This window comes from Canis lupus, chromosome 20 (genome assembly GCF_048164855.1).
Source record: "Canis lupus baileyi chromosome 20, mCanLup2.hap1, whole genome shotgun sequence".
NCBI lineage: Eukaryota > Metazoa > Chordata > Mammalia > Carnivora > Canidae > Canis > Canis lupus.
The window spans coordinates 44089686-44115404 of record NC_132857.1 but is presented as its reverse complement, the minus strand read 5'-3'; the positions used below and the strand labels follow the sequence as shown (position 1 = coordinate 44115404).

General features: G+C 42.5%; 1 long non-coding RNA gene across 1 annotated transcript in view; it reads right to left on the bottom strand.

The window, feature by feature from the left end:
- Positions 1–23389, bottom strand: part of LOC140612110 (uncharacterized) — a 114869-nt gene extending 91480 nt beyond the window's left edge. Inside the window, exon 1 of the long non-coding RNA XR_012013420.1 lies at positions 23298–23389. This is a non-coding gene — a long non-coding RNA (uncharacterized lncRNA). The remainder of the gene's footprint in view (positions 1–23297) is intronic.
- Positions 23390–25719: the final 2330 nt, after the last annotated feature.

Here is a 25719-nt window from a genome sequence, read left to right as displayed (position 1 = left end):
ATGTTGACGCATGCTTCAGGGACCCCTGTCCACAGCTTTCACACATTTCCCAAAGGGGGTCAAAAGATGGGGAACACTGCCTAAGCCACTCATTTTGAGGCCAATTCCCGTGGGTGTTGTCTTGGACAGCCATGGGGAAGGCTTGTGGAGTCAGTGCCTATTTGGCACTCAGAGCCAAGCCTAGGCAGTCTTCTGTGGCTTTCCTGCTTGGCCTTCTAGGAAATGCAGATTAACATCCGCGCTCCAAGTTCTGGCCTAAATCCCTATCCAGCATGCCCAAGACACTTCACCACAAGCCACAATGGTTGCAAAGCTGGGTTTCAGGGCTCTGGTCCCTCTAAGGAGCATACTTCACAGCTGATTTCAGAGTTCCCTGGACCTTAGGACCAAACCGTAAAGGCAGGTAACAAACTGGCCTTTTGCGTGTGCCCAAAAGCAGAGATTCTCAAGAAAAAGAAATTGGGGAGGAAACCACAGCAAGATATACATTTGGAATCTAAACTTTAAAGTGTTTAGAAGGTCCAAGGTCCTCAAGCCCTTATGTTCTGACAGGACTCATTTCACCAGAAAAAAGAAAGATGGCCCTGTCAGGTCAAGTAAATGTTGTTAGGAGATTATGGGCTTCCCAGGCACATACTGTGTGTCAAAACAGACCTCAAAGTTATGGCCACCACGCAGAACTGATGTGAAGCCAAGAGGAGCCCACAAGAAACAATATGATAATAACCCCCACTAAAGCTGAGAAACCAAGAATAAACACCTAGTGTCCTTGGGATGTCACATCACAGGAAGGACTGCTGCCAGGGAATGCTGAGGAGTTATAGAACCTGCTCCTCCCCAGCCATCTTTCTGAACACCTGTACCCCAATTCCTTAAACTCTAGGCCATGCTCCCTGACAGCTAAACTGTAAGGGAAAGAAACTTCTTTAAACCTCAGGGCGCCTGGGTGGCTCAGCTGGTTATGCATCTGACTCTTGATTTCAGCTCAGGTCATGATCTCAGGGTCCTGAGATTGAGCCTTGCATCATCAGGCTCCTCATTCAGTGGGATTCTCTCTCTCTCTCTCTCTCTCAAATAAATAAATCCTTTGGGGCAGCAGTTGAGCATCTGCCTTTGGCTCAGGTTGTGATCCCAGGGTCCTTAGATTGAGTCCTACATCAGGTCCCTGCAGGGAGCCTGCTTCTCCTTCTGCCTATGTCTCTGCCTCTCTGTGTGTCTCTCATGAATAAATAAATAAAATCTTTAAAAAGTAAATAAAATATTTTTTAAAATAAATAATTAAATAAAAAATAAACTTCAGAGGGAAAGTCAGGACTTCAAGACTAGTTTGAATGGCAAGGAGATTGATAGAGAACATTTAAAAGGCAAAGAGGCTCCTGGGAAATTATCAGTCAGGGCAACAGCTTCATCTGTAAACCTAATGGGAAATCCAAGGAGCAGAAGACATGCTTCCACCTGAACATTTTTAGTAAGAAAACCCATGTTGTAGGTACCAAAGCCAATAAATTGATTGGGAATGCCATCACAATGATATATGGTATTATCCACTTGCCAATTTAATTTGTTTTCTTATGAAAAAAATAAAAATAGAGGTCATCCTGAAAGTGGCCTTTGATTCTCTCCAAAGCAAGTTCTGGGTACATTTGCTTAAGGAGTGAATTCTCAATGGGTTTCACACTTATACATTGGGATTTACACTTGACAACTATACATGGTGGTATCTTGTGCAGGAGGGTGAGATGCTCAAGTACAGAAGATGGAAAAACCCAAGAGGATCCTTATTGACTCAGGGAAAACTGTTTTTATTTTATTTTTAAAGATTTTATTTGTTAATCATGAGATACACACAGAGAGAGGCAGAGACACAGGCAGAGGAGAAGCAGGCTCCATGCGGGGAGCCCTATGTGGGACTCAATCCCAGAACTCCAGGATCACACCCTGAGCCAAAGGCAGATGCTCAACTGCTGAGCCACCCAGGCATCCCGAAAGCTGTTTTTAAATGCAAGAAACCTAGAATCTCTTCTGAATATTTGCTGAAACATCAGAAAGCACAGAATCCCATCACAGTACATAATCCCACATAGCTGGCACATATCCTTCTGGGCAGCTCTCCTAAGGCCATCTGTCCAGGGATTCACTAATCATAAGCTAATATTTTTTGAGCACTCACTGTATATCAGAACCTATGCTAAGTGTTTCATGTATGCTCACCCAACCCTATGAAGAGCATACTTCCAATTACTTCCATTTTACAGAGGAATAAAGTTGGGCTTAGAGGTCCTGGCACTTTCTAGAAGTCATATGGTGTGGAGTGGTGCACAGCATCTGCCACAGGCATTCTCACCCCCACATTCTGAATCACTATGCATTCCTCCTGCCTCCTAACCTGGAAGGGTTCAGCAGTGGACATTTTTAAGCCATCTGGGAATTCACAAGAGAACATTACTCTCACAGGTGGCATTGCTATTAACATTCCCTGACTTCCCAGCTAGTTCACTTTGGAATTCTCAAATACAGATTCTGTGTCTCCAACTACCACCACTACTACTAACAGTAGTAGTAATAACAATACCTGGCATCTATGTGGAGCACCATATGTTTACACACCACTTTATTTCTAAGTTAAGGCATGTGACCTCACTAGATCCTCAAAGACCCAGGTGAGTGGCAGGTAGACCCCATGTGAGAGAGGTTGATGGGGTGGTAAGAAGATGGAACTTTGATCTTTCACCCTATCTTCTTCTATAATATAGTACTTATCACAAGCACGTATTACTTTTATATTTCTTTAAAATAGTCAAGGTAAATATAAAAAATAAAAACTCTATGAAGTAAATATCATGAGTATCATTGCCACCATGGTTTGAGGCTTACCCAAGGCCATTAGTCAATTAGTTGAGAACTAGAATCCAGGCCTTTTAACTCTTAATGATCTGTGCAGCTTACCCCATCAGGGATATCATTTCAACTTTTTATGGAATATTTCAGATCCATAAAGATGGTTTTACAGGCTCAGCAAGGTAGGGTGACTCTCTTCAGATGTTAGTGAGCAGCAGAGCCAGGGCTACCACCCTATTTAGTCTCTGCTTCATATGCACACCACAAACACTACATAGTAGTTAGCCTCCTAGACCCTGGGCACTCCTGCAGGTCTTGTGAAGACAAAGTACTTAGAAATGGTCCTGGTCTCCTAAATTCTCAACAGAGCAGGGGAGGCAGGGAAGTTGAGAGAATTAACCACATTGTGTGAGAGTACGGGATAGCCCTGGGTGCAGGATGCAATGGCAGCATTTAATTGGTGTTTATTGGGCCCTAGTTTAGCCCAGGCCCTAGGGATTCAGAGAGAATAGGGAAAGGTCCTTATCCTGGAAGAGTTCTGTAGTGGGGGAAAGCAGATTAACTCAGCATAATTGATAAGCAGATAAGGGCTTTAGTGGACGTTTGAATAGAGCTCGAAGGAGCTCAAAGTGTGTGCGTGTCTGTGCGTGTCTGTGTGTGGTGGGGGTGGGGGAAGTCTGAGTTGCTGGACAACTGGCATCATCGGATAAATCCTAACAAAGGCCCCCAGTCAGCCATGACCAAATACACTAACATCTCCCCTGCCACAGTATCACCTTCAGGGAAACAGTCTCTCCCTCACAACCTGAAAGAGTTTATGCTGCTCCATGTTTTCCTTCCAGTTGTGGTATAACAACTAATAAAGTTCAGGGGTTCACTTCACTTCAAAGCAGTTTTCCTCATTGTTGATGTGTTGTTCTTGTGAGGTAATCCTTCAGCTCTCTGTTTGTCTTCTCCTTATCACTGTTTTCTCTGCCAGGCCTAGAGAGCTTTCAGAGAGAAATCCATTCAGGAATAGCCCTCCTCCCAGAGAAGTCCATAAAAGGGAGCTCCTTTGGGTAAAAGGCTCCACAAGCCAGGGCAGCTGTAGGAACCACACCAGCTGCTCTCCTGGGTCAATAGGTCAAGCCCAACAAAAAGCTGAGCTCATATTTCTGACCCTGGGTGGTTCAATAAACCTGAGAGACCATTCTGAGTATCGAGGTGACACTAAAAAAAGCTGGAAATGTGATATTTCTACTACTGCATGATAGCAAAGTAAAATTTAAAGTAGCTAACCAATGGCTATCTCGAGTCAAGCAAGCAAACTGAAAAACATACCAGAAAAAAGTAAAGTGCTCTTGAGATGCAAAAAGGTGTAGATTCCAAATAGATCCACCAACACAAGGTGGCAGTTCAAGTTTGAGGTTATACACAAAGCAAAAGGGGTCTAGGTCCTCAACCACCTGGAAGAGGGGTAGGAAGAAAGAAGCATGGGAACATTTGCCGGGCTTGCCAAGTGTTCTTCATATATCGATAACACAAAAGCTAATAGTGAACATTTTCAACAGTTTGTTTCCTTAAAGTACAGCACCTTGCTAATGGTGGATCCTAGTAAGCATTGTTTGAATGAATATTCTAGCATAATTATGTTCACTAAAAATAAGCTTTCACTGCAAATGTGGGTGGCTCTATTGAGGTGTCCTACATGTCTTCAAGTTATTTTTATAAAGGTAAACAAAAGAGTAGGAACGGTGAACTCAAGGGACGGCCCCAAGTGTCTCTGAGGAAGGCCTCAACCAACAACTCTTCTTCATATCTTTCTCTTTTTTTTTTTTTTTCAGCAACAGGAAATCCGAAATCACTGAGCCTGTGACAAAGGCAACCAATCAATAGCTCAGGAAGGAAAAAGCCCATCTGGGGGAACTTCTACAACAGACCTAGCAGAAGGGAAGTAATAAAAGTTAGTCTAGTCTCTACTGGCCAAAAAGCACTAACTCTGGGAATCAGCATAAGCAAAATAACCTGGTAGATCACTACAGCAAAATTAAAATGAGGGTCAGAAGAGGGAAGAGTTTGGTGGAGCTCAAGTACCTTGATTAATCATCTCCTACAAGTACAATTTGAGAAAGAGCATGGTGATGTCATCAGCCATCAATCACTATATAATGCATCTCTCTTTCCCCTCCCTTCTGACCCCATTCTCCCACCCCCACGACCAAAATATATAAATTACAGCTGGGTTTTTAAATTCCCCCAGCAAATTCTTCCAGCATCAACCTCACCTTCTTTCTTTATGCTTCCAGAAAGAATAGCCAAAGTAAGGACTATGCTTGGTTCTGTGGAAAGCAGGCTATCAATAGGTAGCTTCTAGATAATGGACCGCTGGCGATAGGATAATCCTTCCTTTCCTCAGCGGCTGTCTGAGCTCACTACAAAAGTGCTGAACTGAAGACAGCCTAAGATAGTACAGTGTGATTTGGACAGTGGGGGTGATAATTGTTCTCAAAATGAGGACAAAGCTGGGAACAATGGGGCACATTAAGAACATTTGTAAGAAAGGACAATTCATCCTTCCTTCTAGGAAGTGTGGTGAGAGACAGGTGGTGTTAAACTAGGTCCTGTGATTTGGGAAGCAGAGCGTATATATGTGTGCATCTGAGCATTTTTTCTAGAGGGATTGCATAACTATCATCAGACTCTCAAAAGGGTTCCAGAACCTTCCTTAACCCTCTAAAGAACACAGGTTTAGTTCTTTTAAAATTTGAATAATTTTGGTTGTGGTCATTCAAATAATGAAGCGTTCAAGCTCTTCCTTACCATACATTTGCTTACTCATTGAACAAGCATTTCTTCCCCTGAGCCCTGGCAATGCTCTGTGACAGACATCACCCCTTCCCTCAGGAAGCTCATCATTAAAAATATAGTCTTCCTTTCCTACCCACAATGCCCACTTTTCAGCTCATCACACAGAGCTTAACCAAGATCTTAACTAATTCAAAACTAAGAATCCACCAGATGATTGCACAAAGCAGCTGTCCTTTCCCTTAAAACCTGCTTTGAAACTTGATGAGCAATTATATCACAATTTCAATGAGGTCCACCTGGAGTTGCCACAAGACTTCAGTAAGATGATGTAGGTAAAAGGGCTTTATAAACTATAAAACACCTCCTAGATATCAGGCATTATAACAACAGTGTTCTTCTATCCAACTCTTAGCACTTGCATTTTTTTATTGTCATATGGAAGGAAAAGAAAATAGCAGTAGGGCTATGCAGATAGACTGAAATTTAGAAAGCATTGGAAATCTTGAAATATCCACCTCATTTTTTTCTTTTCTTTTTTTCTTTTTTTGCCTCCACCACCAAGAGAAGGAAATATTTTCAGAGAAGGAGTGGGATGAAGAATAACAGGGCAATTTGAAGCAAGTAGACCAGAGGAATCAATATGAGTAGTTGAAACATAGAGATGGGCAGAAGTTTTAGAGGATTGGAGGTTGGTCATATACTGCCCCAACTTAAAAAAAAAAAGAAGAAAAAAGAAGAAGAAGGAGAAGGAGAAGAAGAAACAAATAGATGCTGCAAACAGATCTCAAACCCAGCATTAATAATTGGGCAAGAATTGCGAAATGATTATCATAACTGATTATAATAACTGACACATACAGAAGCTTGCCACGTGCCAGGTACTGTGCTAAGTATTTTCCATGTATTAATTCACTTACACCTTTTAAGAACTCAAGGCTAACTTGCCGGAGTTAAAATGTGTATAGATCTTAGAACAGCACTTGGCTCATAATAAAGACTCAACATGCATTATTTTTATTAGCCCCATTTTATAGATGGTGAAACAGGACAGACAGGTGGGTTGATTTGTGTAAGTTTACACAGTGAATTTAGGTAGTAGAGCTGAGCTGCCTAATCTCAAAACACAAAGGAAAAACATCTCCAACAACATTTTCTATATTTAAATTTTTACCATTCTTTGAAGAACTAACTCAATCAACAAATATTTAAAGTCCCTACCTACTTTGAGCAAAAAGACTCCAAATTCCAGGAGAAAAGGGATCTGGGTTATATCATTCCTCTATCCCACCAATTAATTAATGGACTGCTCCAGGCAGTTGGAAGAATAAGAATGAAGACGTGGAACTGCAGATGCTCACAAGCCAGTGGATAACTGCTTCAATAACCCAATGCCTGTCTGTCTGAAATGCAGGGCACAATAGAAGGATGTGCTGGGAAGAGTGGGGAGACCAGAAACTACAGGTCAGGGAGAAATTATTTGAGCCAGTTATCTATCTTGGGGAGACAACGTTATCAAACTTTGAAGCATAACCCAGACTGGGAAGAGGCAGATGCCCTCCTGGTTAATGAGACCAGGGTTATAAAAAAGGGTCATCGGTCCACTAGAAATGGGGTTAAGGTTATGTTAATAGGAAGAATATGAATTTCTTCTGTTGGCAGGAAGGAGGTCTTTGGGAAGAATTAGTCCCAGAAGTTGTAAACTGTTTTTGAGTTCTTATACTTTAGAAAAAAGCCAGCCCAGCCTGAAGTTAAAGCACTACTGTCTCCCCACCTGACCACTCCAATCCTGCAGGCCAGATCTTACCCTTGAATGGTACCAGGCAGGTGCCTAGGAAAGTGCCTAAAACAAGGATACAATGCTTTTCTCCTCTCACCTCCCTCCCTGCCCCCCAACTTGACACAATAGAGCTTTGGAAAAATCATGAAAACCCTTCAAAAATAACTCTCCTGAAACCCTTGCTAATCTCCTACAGGGATAATTGGTGGCAGTCTATTGTGTTGGGGCAGCAACACACCAGTTTTTCAGAAAAACTGTATTTTTCCAAAGGGTTTATAAATTGCAGTAGACACATGAAAGTTCTAGCCTTTGAAATATATGGGGGAGTTTCTAGGTAGAGCTTCAAAGAAAGTTCATAGAAGGAAAGAAAGAACATTCTCAACTGGCATGTACCCTTTTGCCCTTTGGTCAGTCTTCTTCCTCCTCCCTGAAATGCAGATATGGTGACAGGAGGTATGGCGGTGTTTCTCCAACCATGACAAAAATGCCAAGAGACTCACAGAGCACTCAGCTAAAAATCCTTCAGCCACCACATCAACATCATCTACTCAACACCTAAGGATTCGCCTTTACACAAGGAAAATGAGTTCCTACTGTCCTTAAGTCATTGTTATTGGGGTTTTCAGTTGTCTGCAGCTGAGCTCAAAACATAAAGTAGTCATAGATGACTAGAGAGGCAGTGTAGCACAAAGATATTAAGGTAGAGTACAAAGAGTCTGGAGATAAGACTCAGGCTGGAGGCCCATCTCTGTATAACTGTGTGATCCACATCAATGAGGGGTGTCTTACTGTCGGTGTCCCCGAGTCTGAGCAAAAACTTGGGTGCAGAACAGGTGGTTTTCTTGGGAGGTGATCCTAGGAAGCCAGAGAGAGGTGAGACAGGGAAGGAGAAAAGACCAATTAGAGCATGCTATTGCACTAGGGTACTGCTGCAGGCCAACTCTGGTTCTAGCCCCTGAGGAACTTGCAAAGGAAACCCTGTAGAGCTTCCCACTGCAAGTGTGGTCTGTGTGCCATCAGCACCAACATCACCTGGGGGCAGATTAGAAAAGCAGACTCTTGTCCCACCTCAGACCTCCTGAACCAGAATTTGCATTTTAATTAGATCCCCAGGTGATTCTGGTGCCTAGTCAAGTGTGAGAGGTCTTAGCGTAGAAGGCACTTCAGTGCAGAGCTTCAGAAAATTGGGAGGCTCTTGTCTTTCATTGGTCAAGGCGGTATTAACTCCTGCATTTCCAGGTTTAACAGACCTCCCACAGCTTAGGAGAAAACCCTGAAGAAGAAAAACTGGGGGAGTTAGCAAGCACTCAAAGCAGGAAGCTGTCACAAGAGAAGCTGTTGACCCAGACTGAGGGCATGAGGCATGGACCCCAACAGGGGGAGGTTATAATGGCTCATTCATATAGATGATGGAAACGTTAAGTGAGCTACTGTATATAATAGGGTAGTTGTTCAATTGCTGTTGTAAACAGCTACAACTACTAAAACCATTTGGGAAGACTTACTGCAACTAATATGGTAATCACCAACTCAGTTCTCATCTCTCTAGTTTTCTAAGATAAAGAGAGTACAGTCCCTGACCGCAAGTGATTTATACCTTGATAAGGAAATAGGGCTTGGGTATGAAGCAATGCAAGACCAGGGCCACTATTAGGTAATTACATGCTTACATAAGTATTAGCAACTGTCCTTATGTATGCTTACTATGTACTAAGCACCATTATAAGGACTATAAAGCGTGTGTGTGTTCAAGAACCCAGTAGGGTAGATGCTGTTATTAGCACCATCTTACAAATAAGGGCACTGTGGCATAAAGAGGTTGAGTGATCTGCTCAAGGCCATACACTTAACCTCCATACTGCTACCAACACTATTAGAGCTCCACATTATTCAGCGCCTTTCCTACGGTGAACCCAAGACTGTGATTTTAGGTGTATTACTTTTTTCAATGTATAACTCTCCTTCGCAGTAAGCAAGGTGCCCAAATAGTTTTAGTAGTTGTAGCTGTTTACAACAGCAATTGAACAACTACCCTATTGTCCTTGTTGTGTAGGTGGTGTGGCAGCTGGAGTCTGTGCGACTATCTTTCAGAGCAGAGAGGAGCCAGAGCCAGACCCGGCTGAGTGCAGATCTACCAAAAGAGCAGAAAGGTGGGGTGGACAATGCGCAGACCTGGAAGCAGGAATGCTGAATCCTGAGCCTAGTCTGGCTACTAACTAAAGCATGTGAGGAGGCCATGTACCCACATAGGTCTCATTGTTCTCCTCTATAATCCAAAGGTACACTAGTGCTCCCTTTAGGTCCTAAATTCCTGTAATGGGATGATCAGCATAAACCTTCTAGTCAACTGTCTACCATCCTGGAGAAAAGTGCTGCTGATGCAAAATCTGAAAGCAAGGAATTTAAATATTGATAGTTTTAGAAGCTGCAGACAAACTCGAAGTCCACATAATGATACCTGCAGATATTCTATAGACATTACCTCCTATCCAATCCTAAGGTATATGCACTTTTAAAAGTGTTTTCTTTTTTTTTTATTTTTTATTTATTTATTTACGATAGTCACACAGAGAGAGAGAGAGAGAGGCAGAGACACAGGCAGAGAGAGAAGCAGGCTCCATGCACCGGGAGCCGGATGTGGGATTCGATCCCGGGTCTCCAGGATCGCGCCCTGGGCCAAAGGCAGGCGCCAAACCGCTGCGTCACCCAGGGATCCCCTAAAAGTGTTTTCTGATGTGACAAGTGTTTGCAACTGAGCTAAGCTGGCCTTCCACTTTATGTTCTATAAGTCTGAGTGGCTCTCTGTAACCCACGTGGCCCTGGGCAGTCCCCTGCTCGAGCCTTCCACAATGCCACAGAGTTACTTCATCATTACCACCATGATGCAGAATTACCCCAGCCACTTCTGAGCACACATGCCAGGCTACTTTGTTGCTGCAGTAACACAATCTCCCTGCCAGTGTACAGTTTTTTAAATGGATCAAAGATCAGAGACTATTTCCTGAAAAGTCACCCTCCAGGCTCCAGTTTTGCAGAAATCCATCCTTTGAAAATACCCGTTAGACAACTTGAGTGCAAACAGAAAAATACCACTCTGCAGGCTCCAGGGAAAATATTTATAGAGCTTCCCCATCCAGTCAGTCCTCTCTTTGTCCCCACATAGTCCTCGTCCACCCTCCAGGGAGGATCTTATGAATTAAGAAAAGGCTTGGGCTCTAAGAAAAAATCCAGAAAGAGGATGGAATGAACGACATGTTGTTGTGTTCGGCCAAATGCTTAGACTCAAGGACCACAGCTCAGTTTTAGTTTATTTTTATTTGAGACAGACAAGTTATCAGCAGGACTCTCAAGCAATTCAATAGTCATCCTATAAGCATCTAACACTCTGAAGGGTGCAATGTCTACTATATGCAAAACCTGGTAGACACACAAAAAGCATAGACCCAGTTCCTATCTCTTCAACCCCTAAGATAAAGGTAGCAGTTCCTGACCTCAAGGAACTTACAACCTTGATAGCAAGATAAGACTTGGGTACATGAAGCAATACAAGCCCAGTGGCACACATGAGGTAATCACACACTCACATGGGTTATTGGCAAGTGTCCACAGGCAAAATTTCCCCTGTTCTCTTCTACCCTTTAGTGCCTTTGTCGCCTTTCCTTGAACCAGTTATCTGTCCCAGTTAAAAAAAAAAACAAAAAAAACAAACAAAAAAAAAACTGTTCTCTCTTATAAGCAGGGAGCAGAGACAACGACCCTGGCTCCTCTGAGCACCTTGAAAAGCAAGAGTGAGGAATTGGTACCATTAGGCTTGAGTGCTTCATAGAAACATAGTAAAATATTATTCAAAGTCACAGACTTTATTCTCAGTGTCCACTGGCTTACATTCAGGACAGGAAAAAGGAAGAAAATCCCTACACTGGAGGTGCTTTTGAACTTGAATCCAACAGTTTCTAGGGCAGAGTGACATATTCTTGAAATATATGTCACTCCTCCCTCCTCCTATACCTATGGCAGACATCACCGATCAATGGATCAATGGCAACGCTCTTCTTTGTTGAGCCCGGGGGCCTTAATACTGGTCTCAGCACAGCACTCCAGGAAGCCATTCGCAGTCGATGAACACAGTTGCCACGTAGATGAACCCCCTTCCTATACCAGTTAGTGACAGGGAGTGAGGATACCTGGTGCCACTTTCTGCATTCCTTCATCTTCACACAAACACAACGTGCTTATTTGCGTCTTATCATCACATCAGGACTTTAAACTTGAATATTATTCCTTCTGATTTTTCAGAGCAGAATCATCCTTTGAGGCTTAGCTCACATTCCATCTCCTTCCAAGGAGCCTTTAGGATGCCCCAAGCCCTACCTCATCTCCCGCTGCTCACGTTTCCCAGGGCTGGTTTCTGATGCCATTCAGTGGTACCCTGTCCTAGGCGTCCCCATTTCATTCCCTGCTACTCTCACCTCCTCTACAAGACTGTAAGCCTCTAATGAAACCTAACATAGAAGGACATTGGCTATCTCGTAGGGAATCTGGTGAAGAAGGATCTTGGATTTTTTTTTAAATTTCAAATGAGGGAATTATTATTTGGGGGGTGGCTTTTAGTTTTGGTTTCTAGAAATAGAGGTTGTCATTTCCTTTGGAGCCCACTCCCTTTATTTGGGGAAGTGCCTAGGCCTTTCAGTTCCATCAGTGAAAGACAGGTCCCCACACACTGTCCTAGGAAGAAACTGTGAGGGCTTCTTATACTTGCATGAATGTGCCACAGAAAGGGATGGAAAGTGGTATCTCAAGCAACACCATACACCTAAAAGCAGAAGAAAAATGGTTTTTCCTAGAGAGAAATTCATACTGAATTATCAGCACTCCCCACCTCTGAGCCAGTGAAAGGTTAAGAACAAATGCCTGAAAAATGGGAAATGTGCTGTCGATTACTAGTCTGAGTCATGGAGTCCTCCCCTCGTTAGACTCCAGGAGAAGAGGAAGGCGCCTGTGACTGGGCTTGGCGCGAATTGAGAGGGGCTGGTTCTTCCTTGAGGTCTGGGGCCAGGGTAGCAGGGGAGCAGTGAGCAAAGAAGCCTGCAGCTGAGCTCAATGGCTCAAGCTTCCACATGACACCCCTGATGGCAGTGAGTGCTGAGCCCTTGGGCAGACTAGCTAAACTTTCTGATCTCAGTAACCAAGCTGATATTCTTGGGCAGGGAGCAATCCTGGAGCTCCCTGAGAGCATTTCAGGAGAAGAATCACAGGAGAATGGACTTCCCCCAAATCCATCCAATGGAGGAAGAGAGGAAAATGAGGTCAGTCTTGTTAACTTAATCGATGCTATGTGTCATGCCGAGCTGCAGCTAGCAATTTGCTCCCAGTAGGTGACACAGATCTGGTTCTACCTATTTGGATGCTTTCTCTTCTTAGCTCTTCCACTTTCCTAAAGGAGGCAAGTGAAAGTCATAAATTCTAATGCAAACCTCTTATTTATTTTTTTAAAACATTTTTATTTATTTGAGAAAGAGTACATGCAGAGGGAGCAGCAGCGGGAGAGGGAGAAGTAGGCTGAGCAGGGAGCCGAATGCAGGGCTCCATCTCAGGACCTCAGGACCCCAGGATCGTGACCTGAGCCAAAGGCATATACTTCACCAACTGAGCCACCCAGGCACTCCCAAACCCCTTATTTTATACCTAAAGGAACCAAAGAGGTAGAGAAAATGGCTGATAAGCATACGCCAAATTGAAGACAACACCAGGAAGAGCACCCAGGCTCCTGATTCCCAAACCAGTGCTCACTCCAGTTCAGCACGGGGCCTTTCAACTCAAGTTGGCAGCAAGGCTTCATTGAATGTCAAGCATGGGCCTAGCCCTGTGCTTGTGCCGAGTGGAATAATCAGATATATCTAATAAGTGCCTGCCCTCCAAGTAGTTTACAGTCACGCTGCGGACCCTGACTTCATCCTCGTGCTATGGATGGCAATGGAATTAATCTTCCTGCTTTAGATTTGTACCATCTATACTCTTGAAAGACTAATGTAACAGAGGTGTTATTACCACTGGCCCTGCTCAAGAGATTTCTAGCAATCTTTCTCCTCAAAGGTAAAATACATGCATTATTGCATGGGGCATGCTTATACATATACAAAAAAATACAAAATATTATACCTTTATATAGTACTTCTACAAAAAGTTATTTATGCTTATCCAAAATTCAAATTTAACTAGCAGTTGATTGAGTGTCTGACTCTTGATTTTGGCCCAGGTCATCATCTCAGGGTCCTGGGATCAAACCCCAAGTTGGGTTCTGTGCTCAGCACAGAGTCTGCTTGTCCCTTTCCCTCTACTCCCCCCCACTCGTTTGCTCTCTTTCTCTCTCTCTCCCTCCCTCTCTCTCCCTCAAATAAATAAATAAAATATTTTTTTAAAAAGGAGGGTACAGGTATCATTCTTTGCCATAAGTCCCCCTATTAGAGTAGTCTGAAATTTTCAGATCCCAGCAACACAAAATCATACATGATGTAATGCAAAGAGGAGTGAAGCAGATGAAGCATTATAGGAACTCCAAGGAGGAAAGATGTGTTGTGAAGTTTATGGTGCAGAAGAAACTTCACTGGGACTCTGGAAAGACAACAAATAGCTGGAGTGAGTAGATGGAGAGAAGCTGCACTTTGATTTCATCGGAAGGTGACTTTTAATCAGTCACCAGTACCACTGGGGATGTCTACTTACTGCAATAATTGCCTAGGAAAAACCTCATCCTTGATAAAGCTGAAGCACATGCTCAAGACATTCATATCTCAAGTTACTTTACAAACAACATATTAAACCTCAGGCCTCTCTTTCTTTCTAGTTTTACAGGTGTGTACTAAGAAGTTAAGCAACTAAAACTTAAGAATTAAGTTCAATTTCCTCTTGTAGCACTCCTGAACGAAGTCATTTCCTGACATATTGCAAGACACCATTAATCATCCCCACCCCATTACATCTGTTTGCTTTCATTATATGTTCCTAATCCAGTTGAGCATGGACAAAACATTGGATATGCTTCCCACGAATTTCACTTCTTATTTTAATACCTACTTCCATCACCTATTTTCCCTGGCTTACCTTTCATCTTCTCCTCCCTAATCCTTCCGCTTCTTCATGATCTGGGATACAGTGTGCTCAAAGAAGCTGCAACAATGCCCTCTCTTCACATCAGCCCACTCCCACCTCCACCCCCAGCTCAATCCTATGCTCTACTGGTTCCCAGTGATAGTCTGATCTTGGGGTTAAGAGCTTAAGAACTACAGGAAGGTATTTCGAAGGCAGAGGCACTGGGCTATGGCAGGCTCTCTTATCCACACCTTCTCTGCCCTCTGTAACAACATTTTGAAGCAGGTGTAGAAAAGTCACACCAAGCCCTTTTCTTTCTGCAGCACAAGGTCAAAAGGATAAGAATTAAGAACTGGCGTGATCCTAGTCATTCTCCTTGTTCACTTTCTCTTACTGCCAGGGTATGAGAGTCTAGGGAGAAATTAACTACAGAATTATAGTCTGAGCACCTTGGCCTTCCCTGAAATGAATGCTGCAGAAATGCCCGGTAGGCAGATCATTAAAGCCTCCTTAGGCATTGTTACAGGAAGGCCTCCGAGGGCCACAAATCTTGCCACAGAGACGCAGTATTTATCCAGTCAGCATTTCCACGGTGTGCTGATGGCTGGTGAAGGATTTAGCAAGGTGTTCCCTCCAGCCTCCCCACTGTACAGAGTACCCATTGGGGATGGGCTGACTTTGAGCAGGGCAGGCCTCTTCCCCAAACCTGTTTCCTCCTCTATAAAATGGAAGGGATTAAACCAATGCTACAATTCTGAGTTGTAAGATGATTTCAAGGGCGCTGCTCCCTTTTTGCCATTCCAGAGAGCCTGGATTCCACACACCTGAGAAGCTAATTTAATACAGAGTTGTCTGGCCTTGGGAAATCTGGTTAGCAGTTCCCAAACTTAAACTGGGGGATGCCTGGGAGGCTCAGTGGTTGAGCTTCTGCCTTCAGCTCAAGGCATGATCCTTGGTCCCAGAATAGAGTCCTGCATCAGGCTCCCCACAGGGAGCCTGCCTCTCCCTCTGCCTATGTCTCTGGCCTCTCTGTCTCTCAGGAATAAATAAAATCTTAAACATAAATAAATAAACAGACAAACAAACAAATTGGTGACAGATAAGCACCTTAACCTGGGTATTTAATTAGGCAATGGGAGTAGACATCTCTGTGGTGACTGCTCAGGTCACAAGAAACCCCTTCCCTCTTCAGAAAGTTCCCCCAAGCATGTCACATTGAGGGCTTCCAGGGTTGGTGACCCTGCCCCTTCTGATGACAAGGGCAACCAGAGACACCTGACCCATGGAGAGCCAATCCGATCCTCTCTTCCAGGAACTCAGACGCGGGATTGTGAGACTACAAATCAGCTTCCACGTAAGACTGAGATCATAACAATGTTTACATGCTGCCAGGCTAAGACAGAAAATGCATGTCCATCCTCCATCCATGCTTTCTAACCTTTGAACTTTAAAATCTGAGGTGTTTGGTGCAGTGTAGTTATTTTTAAAATCAATCAGTGTAATTCCTCCATTTTTATTCAAAGTTATATAAAGTTTGTTGGACGACTTTTAGGTCCCTTGAAATATCTATATAAATTTTGAGACTAGCTTGTCAATCCATTGTAAAAAGGTCCGCTGGGATTTTGATAGCGATAGAGATTGTGTCAGACTGTGTATCAATTTCTGGAGAATTACTATTACAACAATGTTTAAAAAAAAAAAATCTGAGGTGTTCGTTCTTACAGAGCTACAACTACCTAAGTATGTCCACCCTAATTTTTATCATTTCTCCTGGGATGTGATACACCAGTTTGGGGTGGGTTGAAAAAATAAAAATTTTGTAACAACCATTTGGAGCCAAAATATCCTCTCTGCTGGTCTGCCTGGCTTTTAGGGATGGTGTGGGGGCTTAAGCATATAGACCAGCTTGGCAGGCAAAGCTTGAAGATGGCATGAAGATAACCTCCTGAATTGGTGTTTCAGAGGTAGGAAGCTTATACTATTTAATTCATTCCCCATGCGCTTGCCTTTGTAGCGTTTGAATAATGTGATCCTGGCACTTACTGCAAATTAGAAAGCTAATGAGATGCATCTCTAGAGCATTTACATGGACTTTGGGGGCCAGGGGAGGGCAGGGCTGTGCAGTGAGTGGCAATGGGGAGTTATCAAAGGTCTATGTGACAGGGTCCATGGGCAGTAGGACAGTCACAGTTGGCCAGATGGACCAAAGAAGAGAATGTTGTTCTACCAGTAAGGAAAGGATGCCCCAGGTTTGCTTTTTATTAACTAAATAATAAATAAACCATTTATTTAATAGTTGCTTGCTATTACTGGCAACATGAGGACTCTCACTTACACAGCAGACCTCTAATAGTTAAGATCTAATCTGAAGGCTCTTTGAGAGAACAGAGTGTAAGGAGAGAGGATAACAAGTCTGTGGCCCTGAGAGCTGCTTTGTCACTGAGATGATGCCCAGACATTTGTGCCACAATCTTCCCTCAGCTTCCCCTTTTCTGTTTCAAGCAAACTTTTCAGTTCTTCGCATTATACCAAGATTGCTATTGCCAATCTCCTTGAGTAACTTCAGGGGGAAGAGCTGTTGGTAGGTGTTAAGCTCACTTGTGACCCAGTATTCAAGCAGTGAGCTAGAAGGGATAGTCTGATGGGTGGATTGGCCAAAAGGAAACCAAAACTCAGGATCCAGAGGTCTAGCCCATCAGTGGTGAGCTGTGTGCCCTTGAACAACCCCCTACCCTCTGTGGCTTTCACCTTTACACCTCACTGTAAAAAAGAGGAGGGAACATCTGGTGATCTGCAAGGTCCTCAGAGCAGAGGATGTCATTTCCCTCACCTCCTTCTCCAGCAACACCTTCTGTCTCATGGCCAGTTCCTATGAAAATTAATCCCCCAAAAGGTGCCTGAAACCTTTCATAGATGCTGCCTACCCAAAGAGAGTGAGCTCTGATTGGGATTCACCCCACACTTCTTTCCTCTATCACCACAAATGCTCATTTGAATTGATGAGTAGAGGACTGCCAGTCCAGGCCGCTCTGGCAACAGACAGTTGAGTTTATTGGAACTGAACACCAGGCTTTCAATTCACATCAATCTGGGTGCTCGGATTTGCATGATTGCACATTCAGAGACAGGCACCTGCACTCACAACATCCTTGGCTGCCCGCACGCTCTGCTGAGCCAGCCCCAGCTGTTACAAGCCGCCTGTTTAAACAAGGCCTGTCGGGAGTTGAGCCTGGCTGCTGAGGCAAAACAGCGTTAGAGGTTAAGGCTGCTTGCACAGGAGAGGTCCCACTATTGGCCAGGCCTGTCAAGCCTGCTCCTGGGGACAGCTGTAAAGGGTGTTCAGCCCCAAGGAACCTCTTCCCTCGTGGGTTGGGACATCTGCTAAGCCTGTTGTGCATTCTTACCCAGCTTCAGAACTGAGTCCTGAGACTCTGGCTCTACCCTGAGGAGAACAACCTGGGGTTCCTGGCTTCCCTCAAGTGAAGGATCCACATACTGAAGCCACTCCATGAAGATTTCACAGTAGCATACATTCCATAGTTAATTGCATGTTTTTTTTTTTAAGATTTTATTTATTTATTCATGAGAGACATAAAGAGAGAGGCAGAGACATAGGCAGAGGGAGAAGCAGGCTCCATGCAGAAGCCGGATGTGGGACTCAATCCCAGGACCCCAGGATCATGACCTGAGCCAAAGACAGACGCTCAACCACAGAGCCAGCCAGGCACCCCAGTTGCAGGGTTTAAGGCTCAACATTACATTTACTAGCTGTGTAACCCTAGGCCTATCTCAGCCTTTGTCTCCTCAACTGTAAATGGGAATAACAATACCATCTACCTCATTATGTTTTTGTAAGAATTAAATAAATACATGTTAAGTACTTAGAGCAGTGCCTGGAATATGGTAAATGCTCAATAAACTTTAGCCATTATTATTATTGTCATTACTTTGGCCAAGGGAGGTCAGATGGAAGGCAGCTGGAAGAAGCCAATTTAAATTCATCATTGAACCGTAATAGTCTTATTTAAGTATCAAAATGCTCCTTGTCCTTAGGATGGAATTATTTAACTGTGGCACTGGGTACCATAAAATGTAATGTCTCATGAGATTCTACATTTCTAAGATTAAGATGCATTGTTTAGAATGCAGGCTGAGGAGAGGCTGGTAGGGCTGTGCCCTCCTGGCACCAGATCTGTTAGGGAACCCCTCAGACTCTCTGGCCTCCCTCCCCATCAGGTGACATGCTCTCAGCTGTGAACAAGAAAACTAAAGAACAAAGAAGTTAAATAATTTGTCCCTAGTATGTGTTTCAAAATTGATCTGGGTTGAATGTCTTTGCTGTTTCTTTGTCTTCATCCTGTCAAGCATTGTGCCAGGTAGGTACTCTGGAGGAGACACAAATATAGGGCATGACCCCAAACCCAAGGTGTCATCAACCTGATAGGAACACCTAACATTACACAGAAGGGCTATAGAATATAGTTGAGGAAAAGCTCTTGGCAATCAAAGGAAGGAAGGAAGGAAGGAAGGAAGGAAGGAAGGAAGGAAGGAAGGAAGGAAGGAAGGAAGGAAGGAAGGAAGGGAGGAAGGAAGGAAGATTGATTAGTGGGTCAAAACAGAAGATCTAATATCCAACAAACAAGAGTTCTAGGAAAAGAGAATGGAAGAGAGGAAATCAAAGAAATATAAGAAAGTTTCCCAGAACTGAAAGGGATGAACTAACTTCCTGATTAAAAAGGATTTGCTAAGGATATAGAATGATTGGTGGTTGGATGCACCATGATGAAATTTCCTATCATCAGGGATAAAGAAAAAATTCTAGAGGCTTCCAAAGAAGACAAGTAAGGTACATACAAAGGATTAGACCCAGGATGACACTGGAGTTCTCACCAGCAATAATGGAAACAAGAAAAAAAAATGGAGCAACATCCCCAAAGTTCTTTTTTTTTTTCATCCCCAAAGTTCTGAGTGAAAACCATTCCCCACCCAGATTTTAATCAAGACAACATCAATCAAGTATGAGTAAAAAAGTCATTTCAAAAATATGAAAGTTTTCAAAACATTTACTTCCATGTAATATTTCTCAGGAAACTATTAGAAGATGAGCTTCATCAAAATTAAGACGGTAACTCAGTGATGTGCTATAGCTGGCTCTTACCAGCCCACAAGAGCATCTCTTCCCAATTCTGATTGTGATGATTACTTTTACGTCAACTTGACTGGGTCAAGGGGTGCCAAGATTAAACATTATCACTGGTGTGTCTGTGAGGGTTATTCTGGGTAAGATGAGCATTTGAAATGGTGGACTCAGTATCCTGCCCTCCCCACTGTGAGTGGGCATCATCCAATCTAGTAAAGGACTAAGAACAAAAAGGCAGAGGAAGGAGGAATTTGCATCTTTTCTTCCTAGCTGTCTCCAGAGCTGGGGCATTGGTCTTCTCCTGCCCTCAAATTGGGATTTATACCTTTGGCTCACCTGGGTCTCAGGCCTTTGGACTCAGACTAGAATCACCCCACCAGCTTTTCTGGATCTTCAGTTTGCAGAAGGCAGAAAATGGAAGTTCTCAGCCACCATAATCACATGAGCCAATTTCTCATTATAAATCCCTCCAGATAGAGATAGATAGACATATTTCTATTTATCTATCACTCTAAAAAGATTTATTTTGAGGAGATATATATATCTTCTACTGGTTGTGTTTCTCTGGAGAACCCTAATACTTAGGAACATCACAGTGGTGGCTTAAAATTGGCCAAGGTGGGAACACCAAGAAATCAGCAACAATGCAAACCAAGACTTCCTCTCTCTTGGCCCCTCCCCAGATGGTTGTAAAATATTTGCCAGCATATCAATTCAATAAACTAAGAAAGAGAAAGACAAAGGATCCTAGAAACGGGAATCCCACTTAGGAGAAAAGCTAATTGAATTCCAAAGATAATGATGAAGAAAAATCCCAGGATAGCTGAGGAGAAAGTAGATAAAGGGTTCTAGGAAAAACACTTCCCAAAAAGGGGACTAGGAAGACTAAAAAATTATCAGATAGCTTTGACCACATTGAGAGGAATTTTTAAACTCTGGTAGAGGAACACCTAGGTGGCTCAGTGGTTGAGCATCTGCCTTTGGCTCAGGGCATGTTCCTGGGGTCCTGGGATTGAGTCTCGCCGCATCAGGCTCCTGCATGGAGCCTGCTTCTCCCTCTGCCTGTGTCTCTGCCTCTCTCTCTCTTTCTCTCTCTCTCTCTCTCTCTCGCTCTTCTCTGATGAATAAATAAATAAAATCTTTTTTAAAAAAAAACAACTCTGGTAAAGACTTTAGGGATATATTAGTAATGAGGTACAAATGAAAATACCCCTTCCCCCAAAAAAGCAATTATGGACTGCAAGGAAAATGAAGTGTTTCACAAAAAAAGAATTATAACTCTAGTACACTACTTGGCTTAGCTATGAACAACGTCTATCTAGTCATAGTGATGTGAATACCAAATATTGATCTACTAAAATTGTTATATGCATCTATCAATAGAATGTAATTGGGGGTGGAATTGGAGACTCTGAGACAGAATATTCTTTATATCTATAGTAGGAAAACAACAGATAAAATAGAAAATGGGAAAAATGCTATGTAAGCATGTCATACAGATATAAGGAAACAAGTTAAGAAATTGTAACTGGTTATCTCTGAAGAGTAACAGATAATCGGAGGCTGGCAGGGATTAGGCAGGAGACTGTCATTTCAAACCTAATCCCCATACTACTATCTTACTGTGTAATAGTGCCCCTAATTACTTGAAACAAACAGGGAGTGAAGGCAGCCAGGTATAGTTAGAATCATCTCAATCTTAGGCTCTGCAGGCTCCCGAGCTAAAGAGCAAGTCAGAGTGAGTGGGGAAGATGGAGAGCCCTATACTTCCCTCTGTCATAGATCTGTGAGGAGAAGTGAGAGGAACAATCTGAGAGGAAAGAAGAAATGAAGAGGGCAGGCACAATAATCTGTCTTGGAGTCGGTCAACTGGGACCTTCTGGAATTGAGTCAGCTTCTCTCTGAACTGTTCCCAAACAAGGCTGCTAGCTATAAAACCCAGAGTTCAGTGGATAAAAAAGTAGTATTGACAATAATGTAAAACACATGATGCAAAAGCATCCAACCATAAGGGATGTCTTAAATAAAAATAGTATGTCCATATATAGGATATTGGGCAGACATTTAAGAGGATGCTTAGAAGGCTAATAAATGACATGGAGAGGTATTTAGAGTCTATTCAGTTTAAAGGGAGTAAAAGGAAGGGAAAAAGGAGAGTATAAAACAGCTTGCACAGCCTGCTTTCTTGGTCTACAGTTGCATACGCAAAAGATAAAATCTATATATATATGTACATACAGGTGCATAAGAAAAAAGACAAAGAATACAACTGATGAGTGATGTTTATTTAATTTTTTTGAGTCGTGTTTACTTTAGATTACCTATATTTTTCAAATCACTTATGTTGAGTGATTGATTTGAATGATTTTATACATTCTGTTTGTAATAAGAATAAAACAATAAAAGGTGCTGCTGCTGCTTTACATTTGTAATAAATAAAAGGAGGGTACAAAGTTGGCCACATCCCCCTTATTCACTCCTGTTTCTCGCTCCTCACCCACCTACCACCACCTGGATGGAAAAGGAGGACTACAATGTCTCTGACAATAGAGGAATAATGTATGGTGGTTAACTTGCCCAGCCACCGCTGCTCTGGAATAAACCATGTGTTGCAGCCACCCTCACTCATTATGGTCATATGCAAAACCTCTACCCACATTTCAACTTTTATTGCAATGCATTCAAATTACAAAAGATTGGCACATTAAAAGAGTATGACTATCATTTTTATTCAAGTTGGCCCACCTCCCTCCATCAGTAGAGCTTAAGGAATTGTCTTGATACCAACTTTTTTTTTTTTTTTTTAGTAACACTCCAAATTTGGTTGTATCCTTCTAAAGCTATCAGACAACAAACAGACATCCAATGCAATGTGCCAAAATGCTGGTTTCTAAGTTAAAACAGAGCTTTCAATTTGGTCAACATAATAACTAAAATGAGTTACTCCCTCTCCACTGGGGGGAATATAAACTAGTAAAAACATTTTGGAAGATAATTTGGAAATATGTATTTAGGCCTCAAAAGCTGATCCAGTAATTTTTCTTCTGGGAATATAATCTAAGAAAACACTTCAAATGCAGGGAAAGAGAGACCTTGCAACATTATTTCTAATCCAGATCAGGTAAAGTGTTTAATCCCAAGAGTGGGATATTACATAGCCATTTAAAAACATGTTTTCAAATAATTTTAATAAAAATACAGGAAAATGCTTATGATATGATTGTGATTGATTAAAAGGATGCCAGCTGTATAGTCTCAAATATTTAAACAAAATGCACAGTGTGGAAGAAATGAATCAAAACATTAAAGATAATTACCTTTGAATTATGTGTAATTTCCATTCTCTTATCTAGACCTGTTATGTTTTCTGAGTTTTGTATAGTGATAGCTAACAGGTCGAGTGACATTCCCAAGTTCACACAAACTAGCGCCAATTATGATTTAAATCATGCATTCAGAGGTGTGCTCATAAACCGACTCTCGAGAAAACAAACAAAAAATACCTTGATTTGTAGCATTTGTGATTCCCATGTACAAATATTCGCACTGTGGCCAATTTCAAGCCACAAAGAGCCTGCCTCACGCTGAAGGATGGGGGTAGAGAAGAGGTGGATGAACAGCAGGGGCAAAGGTGAAGCTAAGAGGGACGGAGAATGAGTTACTCACCTAAGAGCATTATCCAACCCTCACGTCTCCTTCCCAGCTTCTGCTTCCACTGCTAGAATCCAGCTAATGACAGTCACTTTTACCTGTAGTCTTGGTAAAGGAAACTAGTCTGAGAGTAAGGTTTATTCAGTCTCAAAGGTAAACCCCCAAAAGCTAGAAGACCCAAAAGCCAAGACTAGCCCTAATGGGTCAAAAGCTGAGATCATCCCAGGTACAACTAAGAACAAGTAGCCGAGAGTCACACATGTGGTAAAGACCAGCTGCCTCCAATTTTATTCAATCCCAGAGTCGGTGATGGGATAAGGGATGATTTAAGCGTGGGGACTCAGGCTTTAAGTAACATTAGAATCGGGGATCCCTGGGTGGCTCAGCGGTTTGGCGCCTGCCTTTGGCCCAGGGTGCGATCGAGTCCCGCGTGGGGCTCCTGGCTGGGGCCTGCTTCTCTCTCTGCCTCTCTCTCTATCATGAATAAATAAAGTAAAATCTTGAGGAAAAGAAGAAGCATTAGAATCACCTGAGAGTCTTGGTAAACCTGGATCGCGGGGCCCCACTGCCATTGTTTCTGACTTGTAGTAGGTCTGGGGTGGGCCAGAGAATGTGCATTTGTAATGAGTTCCCAGATGATGGCAATGCTGCTGGCCCAGAGACCACAGCTGGAGAGCCACTGGCCTGGACAGTACAAGTTACCAGCAAAACAGGGGGATGATTTCAGTAGCTGAGTTGGTAGATAGAGGCTACATGGAGATTAAAAGAAGACAAGGTTCTGTTTCTTCCAAATACACGATTACAATGGTTTTCAGTTCACATTTTAGTAATTCACAGACTTCAGGCGTAATTTTATTTTTATCAAATTGAATGTATATTTAGGAGCTACTGTGAATTTCCATCAGCCTTCAGCCTAGCTTAGCAGAAAGTTAAGTTGGAAGTCATTTTGAGTAATTTACATGTGCAGGATGTAGGTGGACCTCCTAGAAACAATAACATAATTATTTTCATCACCATTTTAGAAACCAGAACACAGAGCCACAGAGAGAGTCATTTGCCCCACACTACATGGCCTGTGAGGTAGTGTCTACACAGGCACAGGAGCTCTCATGCCCCTCACAGCGTGAGCCTTCACACCCATTGTCCCTCCAGTCTCACTGACCGCAAAGGAATGAAGGGATGAAGATGCAGGATCTTCACTTTCTTGTGCCCTGGTCCCTCTTGTGCCTCTAGGTCCCTGGTCCCTAGAGAAGTCTCTGAACCTCTTCTCAGAATAATGCTTTTCAATCCTTGACATGAAATACCCAAGATAAAAAGGAAACCAACTACACTGAAATATCGTTATAACAATTTAAAAACATTTTTATATAGTAATATGTGGCGATGACAGACATTACTATATATTAAAGCACTTAAAACAAAATTAAGGGGCCAGCCTAGTAACTGCCACAATTTTGAAGCAGTGAAGCAAATCATATTTTGACATATCTGAAATAATTTCAATGTGCTATGGAAATAGCTGTTATTTCCACTGGTGACAGTCCTAGGCCTGCTAATGTTATGTGGTTTGTCACCTACATTCATAATTAAAGGACATGTCAATTTTCAATTAGAGAAATTCAGAATTCTAAACATGAATTCCTTTGTGGGGAGATCCCTGGACCCCAGTTTAAGTCAGATTCAACAAGTCTAAATAAATCTTCATGCCATTCAAATGTACAACTTATTTTTCAAATTCCTTTAAAAAAATACAGCTGCATGATTCCTTGCCTCTTTTTTTTTTTTTTCATTTTGAAACTTGGAATGAGTTATACTTGTGGTTCAGTAATTACCCTAGGATCTACTATATGAAATACAAAACACTTATATTCATGTCTCAACAGGCTTTAGCAAATGTCATAGATACAACCTGATTTCTAAACGATATGAAACATTACTGGTTAAAAATAATTGTATTTTGACCCATAGGCCCATCTTTTTCAGAATCATAAACTCAAAGAAGTCTTGCCTATAGGGGACCACACCCGATCAAATCTGGTACTAACTGCAAAACATTTTTGGCTCCTTAGAACACATTCCACTTCATTCCCTAATGGTTCTTAATTAATGCCCTGTTCCCCCCCCACCACCCCCAGAAAAACCATTACATGAAGAAAAAACAAATTTTATTCTCTTCTGAAAAACCTAAAGCTAGTAACATTGTTCTCTATCCTAGGAGGCAAATGGAAGAAAAAATAAATAGCATTTATTCTTTTCCCAGACTCCATAACTACACAGAAACATATTGAGATAACTGTAAGTTAAATTTCTACTTTTTAAAACTTGTGGGCATCCCTGCAGAGCACGCATTGCCAGCACACTCACGTTTTTTTTTTTCTATGGCATTCCCCAAGCCCCTGCCCTTTCAAATATGTATGTAAATGAGGGGGCCCAAGGA